This window comes from Pseudopipra pipra, chromosome 2 (assembly GCF_036250125.1).
Source record: "Pseudopipra pipra isolate bDixPip1 chromosome 2, bDixPip1.hap1, whole genome shotgun sequence".
NCBI classification, from domain to species: Eukaryota; Metazoa; Chordata; class Aves; order Passeriformes; family Pipridae; genus Pseudopipra; species Pseudopipra pipra.
The window spans coordinates 81,430,019-81,442,958 of record NC_087550.1 but is presented as its reverse complement, the minus strand read 5'-3'; the positions used below and the strand labels follow the sequence as shown (position 1 = coordinate 81,442,958).

The 12,940-nt window shown below is 34.9% G+C and overlaps 1 long non-coding RNA gene across 1 annotated transcript; it reads left to right on the top strand.

Annotated features, from left to right (window-relative positions):
• The first annotated feature begins 8,135 nt into the window (after positions 1–8,135).
• On the top strand, positions 8,136–11,524 carry LOC135407011 (uncharacterized). The gene is made up of 3 exons (XR_010426639.1): positions 8,136–8,285; positions 9,359–9,541; positions 9,638–11,524. It is a non-coding gene; the product is annotated as an uncharacterized LOC135407011 (long non-coding RNA).
• Positions 11,525–12,940: the final 1,416 nt, after the last annotated feature.

Sequence of the window (12,940 nt, the reverse complement as noted above, 5' to 3'; positions counted from 1 at the left end):
GGCCCTAACCCTCCTAGGTTAGCCTTAATTACTGTAGACAAAAGCCAAAGAAGGGCTAGCTTTTGAGCATTAACCCAGAAACTAGACAAATTGAAAAGATAACAGTTCATCTTATTAGTATTGCCAAAAACAAAAAAGCAAGAAAAAAGTGAGAGAATATTGCTGTTGATTTTTTTATCTCAGAATTGCATCCTTATATTCCTTTGTTTGTAATGATACACATTTATTTATTTATTACCACATGAAAATGTTGTATTTTAATGCCAAAAAGGAGATTTTTAGTAATTTTACTATTAATGAATATATTTTTATCATGATACATTATCTAATATATCTAAGGTGAATTATGTTCCTTAAATATACTTTCATCCTAAAGATTCTGAAAGGAACCTAAATGACTAGAAAAATAAAGCAGTTTACATAGCAGACATCTAAAACTGGGTTTCATAAAATCAAACCTTATGATCTTGGAAGAATTGCACTTGAAAGGGTTTGAGACCTAAGTAGAAACATATCCCAAACACTACAGCAATCACAATATCATACCTTGCAGTTAACTCAGCACTATATGTACCAGCTCCATAAAACGAGTGACTGTTATTGGAGAAATTGGATAAATAAGCAATGCTTTTGGACACCTTTTGCTGATTCAACAGGTCAGTGCTTTCATTTTGCTATATGAAAGGAAAAACATTTTCATATAGAATTCTGTAACTTAGATTTTTATGTTTCATAAAAATCAGTATGTTTCCTAGAACAACTCCCAGAACCACTATATTTAAGTCTGTGTTCTACAGTACTTTGTAGTTGAAGTGCAAAAATATTATTCTATAAATTTCTTGTAATGTTACATGCACTGTGTTCATAACTGTGGCAGAGTTCATAACTAAACCTCAGTATTTTAAAATTATCCTTGGTGAACCAAGCAGAGACATTCGGTATCTTCCTCATTTCCATTGTTAGAGGTGTACATTGCTACAGCAACTTCAGAATCCTGAAACCAGTGGCAACATCTGGGACAAGGAAAGTTTATCCTCAGTGCAGATTAGGGATTACTTAAATGAAATGAATACACACAAGACCAGGATGGGCACACCCAAAAGTGCTGAGGGAACTGGATGGTATCATTGCAAGGCCTCTCTTGATCATCTATGAAAGCTCATGGGATTAAGGGACATCTGTGAGGACTGGAAGAAAGCAAATGCCACTCTATTTTCAGGAAGGGCAAGAAGGAGGATCCAGGGAACTACAGGTTTATCCGTCTCACTTTGTGAAACGGATGAAACAATCAATCTAGAAACAGTTTCCAAATATATGGAGAGCAAGAAGGTGAATGGGAGTAGTCAAAGTGGATCTCTGAAAGGGAAATTATGCTTGACTGACCTGATAGCCTTCCACAATAAGACTGGCTCATTAGATGAGGGGAGAGCAGTGAATACTGTCTACTTTAGCAAGACTTTTGACACTGTTTCCCATAATTTCACCGTAGACAAGTTGATGAATTGTGGGCTAGATAAATGGACAGTAAAGTGATAATAAAATTTGCTGAATTGCAGGACTGAAAGGTGGCATAGAGTCCAGCTGGAGATCAGCCACAAATAATGTACCCTGGGGGTTGATATTGGCACCAACATCATTTAACATCCTCTTTGATTATCTGGACAAAGGGGCAGAATGCACTCTTAGCAGGTTTGCAGAGAATGCAAAACTGGGATGAGCATCTGATATACTAGATGATTGCAAAAATGGGCTGACAGGAACATCATGAATTTCAACAAGGGTAAATGCAATGTTCTGCACATAGAGAGAAATAATGTCATCCATGAGTAAACATTTGAGGCCAGCTGGTTGGAAGGCACTTTGGCAAAGAAGGACTTGATGATCGTGGTAGCCAACAAGCTGAACATGAACTAGTACAGCAAAGGCGGCCAGCAGTATCCTGGGCTGCACTGGGAAAAGCTTCACCAGAAGGTCAAGGGAAGTGTTCTTCCCCTCAGTCCTGATGAGACATGTCTCGTGTGCTGGGTCCAGATATGGGCTCCCTGCTACAAGAGAGAAATACATGTACTGGAGCAAGTCCAGTGCAGGACTGCAAAGACGAGGAAGGTGTTAGAACATCTGTAGCATGAGCTGAGGATGGGAAATCTGGGACTGTTCAGAATGGAAAGGGCTGATGAGGAACTTATCAGTATATATAGATATAAGATAGAAGGAGCCAGACCTCTTCTCAATGGTGTCCAGTGACAGAACAAAACTCAGTGTAAACAAACTAAACCACAGGAAATTCTACTCAAACATAAAAAAAAAAAGCTTTACTTGTTTTCCTTTTTTTCTCTTGTGATTGTGGTTATACACTGGAACCTACCCATGCAGGTTGTGTAGTCTGTGTCCTTGGGGATATTCGAAAACAAATAGGCACAATTCCGATCAACTTGCTCAGGGTTGAACTAGATTAGATGATTTCCAGTTCCATTCATTTTGTGATTCCGTTAAGTTTATAGTTCAACGTACTTATGGAACAGTTGTGACCATGTTGTGATACCCATAAGCTTTCTGTTTATTTTATTTTATTCTGTTAGATATCTTGTGCTCTTTGTTGTTTTGTGAATAAAATATGAGTCCTCTAAAATGGAACTGTCCTTCTTGCTTTTGATTAATTAGTGAATATAATACATTTATATTCTTATTTATATTAATATGTAGGATTTAAGGTAGAAATTCTTTTGCCAAAAAATGCAAATTTTATGTGTGAAAATAATTGAGAAATTAAAAATTTAAGTTTCCTTAATGCATTTTACAGATAAAATTCAGTTGCTCCTGTATTTAAGATAAAAGAAAATGTTTCTTTTTTTCCTTCTTCATATCTGAATTAATCTGAAGGCAATGAACCAAGTCCTACTCTCAGGTACAGATGTGTAAATTATATTTCTAGTTTGTGTATAAATAATTTAATAATTAAGAAAATTAAATTTATAAATAATAAATTTCCATGTGTGTGTGTAAGCAAAAATAGAACTTAGCCAAGTGTCAGAAATCAAGTAAGATGCAAATAGCCTCTAATTTTACAAGTAAGCTGTATACAGTAGTAGAAAAGAAAGATTTCCAGAAGACAGTAACTTTGGTCAGCTTCTGGAACTTGGGGACAATTTCTCTGGAATTCATAATTGTTACGCGAGCAAACAGGTAAAGTATAAATTGCTTTGTTTCAACCAATAATAAGAGGATAAAAAGATTTTATGTAGTGATTTTATTGTCTTTATTCTTATTATTAGAAAAGGCTGCACAAATAACATTTATGTTAATTCTAATATTTCCCAATTTAATCTGAAACAGGAAATAAAAAATTATCACTGTCTAATTCAAAATAATCTTATTTTATTGCATTTACCTTCTGTCCACTTTAATCTTTGTCCTTACTGGCCATTCCCACTGAAACTGTAGAGATATTCTTCCTCCACAGTCCTCTGACTGACACTTGTGAAGAGACTTGTGCATTAAATTGTGCTCAGTTAAACCCAAGCATAGTTACAGTGAAACCTGAGTTACTGAATTCTTTATCACTCTCTATTCAATTATTGGCTAATTAATGATAGATATTATGACTTAGATTCAAATATTTACAAACTTTATTGGAGTGAATCTAAAGAGGGATTTTCTTTTGGGTTTTTTTTGCTTTTCTTCTGTTCTTCTCTGTTAATGGTGATTGTCTTGCTTCCACTTGACATAACTGAGTATTTCTGCGATTCAACATCACATTGATTAAATTTCTGAAGAGGACAGCTTCAAAGTTGTCTGTGGATAGAAGCATTAGACTGGGTTAACTGATGAAAATATCACAAAACTATTTATCTTTCCTGTTGAATTTCAGTCTTACTTTTTCCAAAATACTTTGACTACTTGACATCAGGCATCCACAGTGTACTGTTTTACACAATAGGCACAATACAGAACCATGCCATTTGCAGACTTATGAAAAATATAATCAACAGTTATTGACTTTTTATTTTTAGGAGATCTTTTAGATGGATGTATTTTAACTCCTCTAAAATATTTTTTTATCTGTTTTACACACTTTCTTCAGCCACTACTGTCACCACTTCATGCAGAGAACTTCAGATTTCCCTCTGGATAATCTTCTAAAATCAAGTTTCTGCTGAGCTAAACTGTGGCGAAATGCTTTGGGTAGATTGCAGGGAATGTCTTTCATGTCTTCCTAAGTAAATATGCCATCTCCAACTCAGAGAAAGTCAACTCTACTGCCATTAGGCCTATGGAAATAGAATGCCAAGAAACAGGGTACATACAGCTTCGCACCAAAATGGCTTATGTTTAGTTTTCAGAAGATGCATGATCTCTGCAAAAGTGTTTTTCACAACACTATCTTTTCTAAAGTTTCCCTTTCTAAAGTTTCCCTTGATATTCTGTGGCTGTGCAATTCACCTGTTTGGATCTGTTGAATGAATAGCATACTCAAACATGATTCTTGAGGTTATAACAGAGCTTCCATCTTTCACACAATAGTTAACTAAAAAAAAAAAAAAAAAAAAAAAAAGAAAAATCAGTAAAAGAGCTTTGGATTCACAGTTATTTAGTATGAATACATTTTCATGGATTAGTTACCAAAACTGGCACTGTTACTCTTTGGGAAACATTCTATTGATGGGCAATGAAACAGTGACATTTCCACAGCAGGGAAGGGAAAGCTGAGAGATTGTTCTCAGTCTGGTTTGCTTGATTAAGCAGTAGCTAGTGACATGGCTCATCCGTATTTACTTGACTATTTTTTTTTACTGCTGTGATTGATTGGTGGTGGCTAGAGTATGAGCAAAGGACCAAAGACATGAGTATTCGTTATGATTTGGGGAAAGAAAACCAAGAGAAAACGTGGGCAAAATAAAAATGACAAGTCACTTGTAGACAGTAATCTGCATTCAAACTAGACAATAGGGCAGACACTTCTCACGCCTTGGATACTCTCACCCCAGTGGGCATGCTATGAAAACAGACACATGAAGGGCAAAAGTTCCACGTTAAAATGCAGGACCTTTTCTCTGCAGAGAGAAATATGGTTATGAGAAAAAGCAAAAACCTAGGCAGAGTACACTGAGATAAGCGTGGCTTGTGATACCATGAAATTGAATCAGTTTCAGATGTGCTAGATTGCCCCGGCATAGAAAATTATGAGAGGCTCTCTATCAATCTGAAATACCTCCTGAATCTTGAGTTGGCCAAAGAGGCTCAGCCTCTCCTCTGTCAACTTGTCTGGGTACAAATTTTCCCATCACCTTCTTTCCCTGGATCTTTGAGATGAAATCTCTGAGAATAAGTCTCTGAGTCACAGGTGTCCCCTATTTCATCGGCATCAATACCCTAACAGGCCTCGCCTTTAGACACTTAACCTCAGCAGAAAAGCTCAGGATTACTGACTCCCCTTTTCTTCCTTAAAGGTTTTAAAATCACCTCCAATCTTCAGCACTTAAAGTTTGTCAAGGGTATTTTTCTGTTCACAGTTTTCAGACTTTTTTTAAAGGAGTCTTGGCTCTACATTTCTTTCCTTCATCGTGTTTCTCTTAAATCTTTTCTGTTTAAGTATTTTAGTCAGGCATAGTAAAATTCAGTCTATAAACTAAGATATGCATTCATGAAGCAAATATTATAAGCTGTGATATAAAAATACACAATCACGGTAGCCATATGTATGGATGTATTAGGTAACACCATGTCAAAAGCAACAGTTGATAACATGTGAATTATTCATATCTTCCATGCTATGTAGCTGTCGAAAGAGATGTAATAGTCAAATCATCTAGTTTGTGAAAGTTTAATTGTTCCGTATAAAATCAAGTATAGCAGAAAAAGAAGACAATTTAAAAAGTAGGAATAAAAATTCACATAAAGGGTCATTTTTAAATATGTATTATCATTGATGATGGTATAGACCTTCTTCATCCACAAAGTGGATGTCATAACACTAAAATGAAAAACCTCTCAGAGATCAGCAGTTAAACAGGAAAACCGTTACACCTAGAATAGCAAAAATTTCTGCTAATTCTCTGAGCTTGACCTCAGTTAAAGGTTTCTCTAGAATATGTTTCTTTTTCCTCTTACTTCTTAAAATAAGTTTAACTAGCATAACTAAATGCAAATAGCAAAGCGACTTAAATAAAAAGAGCACATTCTTCTAGCAGTTTAACAGTTGCTTTCACCAGGTTAGTGAACTGAAATAAAATATTTGTTTTAAATAAGTATTATGTAGCATGCCCTCAATTTCACCAGTCTACTGTGTAAATTTACTCATGAGTGCACGTATTATATTTAAAAAGGGTGAAAACAGGAACTACAACAGAAATATCCACACTAAACGCACATAATAACAGAAAATAAGATATATGTTTGTGTTTTCATAAATTTATGGCATTTAAGACCAGAGAACTATTATATTGTGCCAGTTTTACAGGCTATTCCCTTTGATCTCACTAAATCACTTATGAGAGGAATAGCTTGTCTTTGACTGAAGCATAGCTTGTGTTTACCAAGAGCAACTCTTGCAGAAAAGAATTTCATCTTGATTTAAGCTATTAAGAGGTGGAAAATCAACTGCTTTGTTCAGTAACCTTTCCAAGGAGGTGATATCTGTTGTTATACAGTGAATGTCTTATTTTTTGTAGTAGTCAAGTGTGTGGCTTCAGCGTCAAAGTTCTCATTTTGCTGTCCTCTGCTAAATCAACAAATACTGCAGTATCCATTCACATTACTCTTTTTATCTTTAGAAAGTATTTATCTACAGCACACAAGTAATCTTCTAATTTCATGGAGATAAATTAAACCTATTAACTATATTGAAACTCAGATTGTAGAACATTAATATTAAATAATTAAAGACTTTTTCTTCTTCCTTTTTAAAATATGAATATCATCATTTAATGAAAAACTATATATCTCGCTAATGAAAAATTATTTGTCCATTTTACCACATCACCTCACTAGAGCAAATACAATTTGCTAGCCTATCCTGACACTTTTTCCAAGTCACTGCCTTCCAGAACGCCATTACCTCTCCTGCCATTATTTATACCTGCATCTTTTTAATATGAAAATACATTTGGATACCTTGTTCAATTTTCTTCACTTCCACAGAACTTTATAGTTCTTGACCTCAAACCTGAAAAATGAAGTGTAAAATTAAAACAACAAAAGCTGTCAGTGTGGTATATTGTCCAAAAAAACCCAACAGGAATCTTCCTAATTGTGCAGATCAAAACACGTAAGCCATTTTACATACTAATAAAATCTCATGGGTGCTTATCTGAAATATTTTTCTTGACCTCATTTCATTTTGATATCCAGAAACTTCTGAAAGAATGCCAGTAAATAAATCTTTCAAAATTCAAATGAGACATTTTCTCAAGGTATGGAATTACCAGACAATATGATCAAATTTTTATAATTTTTTTCTAAATTTTTCTAGTAAATCACTGTATAAAACTGAAAATTTTAATATTAATTGAAATTATTCATTCTAAAATCATAGAAATATTTGAAAGTCATTGTTTGTTTTCCAATTTCTGCATCTGACTTGCTCTCTAAACACCTCTTGAGGAATATTAAAGCATACTCACAAGGTATGTGAGACCAAAAATTCATGAAGAAAAAACGAACAATTAAAATAAAATAATTTAAATATGTTTTACTTCATCTTTTCTTTTTTTTTTTTTTTTAATCTTCTTTTGCCCTGCTTTTTCTTTCTATGATTTAGCCTCTTTTTTTACAAAACTCCTTCCTTCAAGTAGACCAGGTTGTTCAGAGCCCCATCCAATCTGATCTTGAACACTCTACAGAATCCTTTCTACATATCACAGAATCACAGAATATGCTGAGTTGGAAGGGATCCACAAGCATCACCAAGTCCTGCTCTCAGCCCTGCACAGGACTGTCCGCAAGAGTAGCACCATGTGCCTGAGAGTATCATCCAAACGCTTCTTGAACTCTGTCAGGCTTGGTACTGTGACTTGCTGTGACCACTTCCCCGGGGAACCTGTTCCAGTGCCCAAGGGACATGAGTCTTCAGCCTCTGGGTAAAGAACTTTTTCTAATATCTTGCCTAAACCTTCCATGACACAACTTCAGGCCATTCATGAGCCTGCTTTTGTCTCTTTGCCCCTTCCAAGCTAGTTTAAAACTCTATCAACAAGTCCTGCTATCTCCTGTGATAGAACTCTTTCTCCTTTGGATTCATGGAAAGTATCGTACAGCAATAATAATTGAATCTGCAAGTCATCCTGAAAGTAAGAAATTGCAAATCAGTTTCTCCAAATTAATGTATGTAATGGCAGTTGTATAAACAATGTCTGAAATAAGGTGAGCCATAATCACATCTAGAGCATCTTCAATGTCATTTTTAATTCACTTAGTTCAACAAGAGAAAAAAAAAAGCAAAATCTATGCAGCAGAAAGTTCTGCATTTTATCCAGAGGATTATTTCTGTGTGGTTTCCTATTGGTTACCCTTATGTATTTTAAGATCTCAAGAGTAGAGTATTGGATGTGGAATACACTACTATGATTTTTTTCTCACTAAAGAATTTATAGAGATTACCTACTTGGATAAAGTACACTGCCTGAGTGTTTCTTTCAATTAATTCCATCCCTGTGGATGGACTCTTTTTTCAACTGTCTAGGAAATGTCTCACTTGCAGATAAATTCATACAGAAAATCTAAAATTAATTCTGACCTGTTAAGAGGCAAGAAGTGTGCCCTGGAAAATGTCTCTCTGGTCAATAGGCCTTTGGTATCTCATCTTTTAAAGATAACATCTTCCAGACCTGGAGGAAAGACAGGTAGCCCCCCCATGTGGGGAGGCAGCAGAAACTCTGGCAGGGTGCCAAAGCACCTGATTGCTTTCTCTTCCCTCCCACATTTTTTTTGAACAGCAAACCCTCAGAAAGGATCTCTAGAGGAAGCAAAATTTCCTGACCATAAATCAGCCTGCAAAGAACTACTGAAAGACAATATGTTGCTACAGTGTCTTAGCATGTGGGGTTGTTTCAAGTTTCTGTAAAATACAGCTGGTTCTAAGCATTTCAAGTTGCAGCTGCCCAATTACTGGATTTGTGGATGTGTAGTTTAATGCACAGTCTTCTTCTCTGTCTTTGGTGCTGAAACAAACTGCTGGTCAGCTTCCTAACACAAGGTTTGTAAGTGGTCTGTCCAAGTTCTTTTCATGAGCAATTTTGAAATAGAGTTACTGGAAGTACAACTTGAAACATGCATTTGGAAAGTCTTCGTATAAAAATAAAAAACAGTGGTTAGATTTAGAAATTGTCTTTTGAATAAACTGACTGAGATTTACATTCCACAGATATGTGAATTCCTGCAGCAATTATTACAAGAAGAAATTATTAAAAAGGTTTTGATGGTTGGCTGTGTCCCTAAAAGTACTGCTCATCTTCACGTGCAAATCTATCCAGAAGCAGATATTAGCGAGCTGAGAAGAAACATCTGCAGCTCTGCAATTTTGAGAATAATTGTACATAAATTCCAGGTGAGTGCTTACCTAAGTAAGGTGGCTGTGGTTTCCAGGGAGGTACACCTTAGAAGTGTCTTTTCCTTTTTGTTTTCTTTCCCTTGCTGCTTGTAGGATACAAGAGGACCTACCTCATCTTTTACCAGTTGTCGTTTGGGAATCTTCTTGTACAAAAATATTTTTGACTGAAAAATATCCAGGGACTCTCTGCCACCTTTCCATAGCCATCACATACTGAGCAGCATGCCTGCCCTGCTGTAGGCTTCTTCTATGTCTCAGATTTATTGAAAGTTGATTAATATGCTAATAATTTAAGTGAAATGTTCACCTATTAAAAAAAGGCAAAAAAGAAGACTAAAGAATTCTTATTATAACTGATCATGCTGTCCGTGAGTCTCTGAAAAAAAGATGTGTTCAGGAGGCAGAACAAATGAAAGAGAAGATAAAATACAACCTTGTCTAATGCTAGTATTAAAAAAAAATACTTTGAGCAAGAGCAAAAATTAATTTATGGAGAATTGAGAACAATATGATGAAAGAAATAGATTCTGAAATTATTTTTTACATTACTGGGAAAAGACTGCCCCAAAGAATGCAGCAAAGTGCCTTCAGCAAGAAGAAGACCACACAATAGTTTAATTAACGTGATATTTGTTGTCTTTGTCTGAACTAAAGTCAGAATTCCCAGTTCATATGAAGTTATAGTATTTGTCAGCATTTTAAAGTCTCAATTCACTTAATCTACAGTCTTCTGGACTTTCAACTCATGTCATGGTTGGGTCTCAGAACCAAAGGCAGGTAATTTTTTTCATTAAAAAGAGTGGTAGAACATGAAAAAAAATTGAGACAAATTAAGACACCAAGTAATATGATTTTGAAAACCTAATTTATTTATTTATTTATTTAGTCTGTGGCTTGTTTGCTCTGCTTTAACATGGCTATGGAGGCAATGCTTGGGACATTCCTTAATTAAATGATGCATTGTAAAAGGTACAGAATTCTCTCTCAGAAACCGCATTTGTTATTGGACCACCACTCTCAATCATTGGATTGAGAATTTGCAGGTCTCCTTCTGTTCTGCTTACATTTGGATGTATCAGTGTGCAAAAGATATTTTGGCAATTGACTTTTAGTTCCTGGGAACATTAAACAGCTTAGAACATCAAACAGCTTTGACATTTGACTGTCAAAATTTTTTGCATTTTGACATTTGACTGTCAACAGTCTTTTTATTCTTATCTGAAAACTCAATTTCCTGATAAATCTCTATAATACAAGTTTGGGCTTTTTGTTTTGGATTTTCTTTTTTCTTTTACGGAAAAAGGGTAAAGAGATTTTTAGATTCAATTCTTTCCTAATATATTTCACTTAACTGAAAGCTACATGTAGGACATGTAGGATTCAAGGCTTTCCAGGGTTCTTTACTTCAAAATAGCAGTCTTTTTATTCACTGATAGTAATTTCTATTCAAATAATACACAGGGAATGTGTACAACATGTATAGAGACATGCAGATAAACATGCTGAGACAGGTATCCTGTCTCCCTTAACGGCTACATATTTCAGACTTGGTAAGGATCAAATCTCTTCTAGGTCATAAAGAAGGACTGTGGAGTAGAAAAGAGTCTTCATTTTTACACAGTTAATACCCTGTCCTTATTAGCTTCACATTCCTTTACCCTCACATCTTTTCACAGCTTCTATTGCAACTATGTCACAACTTTCAACCAGTGTTCACTGCACAAGTGGATAGAGGGGAAATCATGATTTTATATCCAGTTTATACAGTATATACAGTTCATACAGTATTTTTTAAACAACATTCTTTCTTAGGTGTTGGATCTATGGAGAGTATGTAACCGATGGTGTTGTGTTGTACCTGTTATCAAATAAAATACTTGTCTCGTTTACCCTAAAAAACATGTTCAGGTGAGATTTAAGACAATCTAGAAAAAAAATTGAGCTTCAATATCATTGAATCATGTACCTAGTTCCCTTAGCACTGTGACACAGGCTTTCAGGTAGCTGAGACAACTGAGATGTGGATTTCAAATGCATATATCATACTCTAAAACAGAAGATCGAATTTGCTGGAAGTCTACTTTTATGCTAAAATTAAAACTGTGAGGTTTTGAATACAGTAAGTTTCATACAAGCAATAACTTAAGCAATTAATCTCTTCCTCATCTTCACTCAACTTTGAAATTTGGCTTCCTACTTACCTCAGAAAGACTCCTGGATTGTAGGAAGGTCATACAAGACACGGAGTAAAGAAAAAGAAAAGGAAGAATATAAAATATTCATATTTTTACCAGTAAAAATATAAGTATAATATTGTTGGCATAGTCATCATAAAGTTAGTATGCTAGGATCAAAGATGCAAAAAAAATTTCTTAAGAGGAACACCCCAAATTCTTTTCTTATATTCATTTTTTTATATCTCCAAGATTCAAAATATCTTCTCATCAGACTGTAGCCATATATAAAGAAGGACTTTCTCAACACATGGGCAAGTTCAGCATCCCTTGACTGATCATTTTTTAACAAATATTTTTCCCTCTACTCGTTTTCTTTTCCCTTTAAATTTTGTTAGTATTAACAGAAATGGATCTGGTCAGACATAAGCAATATATATCCAAAAGAAGTTGTGTATCTAAAGAATTTTTATCAAGTTTCTGATGTGGCAGTGTGATTTTTGGTTGATTTGAAACACAGGTTTATGGGAACACTGCAGAATAATAGGTACTTGTAAACATCAGCAGTTTAATCCAAGCCCTATCAAAGAAAGAAGAAAGACTCCTAATAATTTCACTAGTTCTTTGATTGGGTCTGCACCAAAGCTATTGCAAGATCAAGGTGGGAACTGCAGCTCAATTTTAGGTTTTAAATTAGGTGCATGATATGTTTTGACCTGAGAAAATTGCCTAGATCTCTGATTTTGAAAAGATGCAAGCACATTCATAGGAATACATATGTGGAAAATCTTTTAAGGGCACACACTCAGGACCTCTCTACACAACTGAGTATTTGAAATAATAAAAAAAAATATTAACTGCCTTTTATTAATGTTTTTTCTTGTTTAAGATGACCACATTAGAACTCATAATACATGATTCTGTAATAAAACAAAACAAAACCAAAACCAAACAAACAAAAAAACAAAACCAAAAACAAACCCCAGAAAAAATACGTGATATTTAAGGTCTCTTCCAACCCAAGTCATTCAATGATTCTATGACAAGAGTTCCACAAGATGACATAAGGTTCAATTTCAGCCTTGGGTCCAGTGCCATATAGTATATGCAAATCTATTCAGTTTCTATGCACAGACATTCTTCTAACAATAGCTGGCAACAGAAAATCAGTGGCATCAAGTGCACTAAAAACAAGTAGCTCCCAATTATAATAAAATATTTC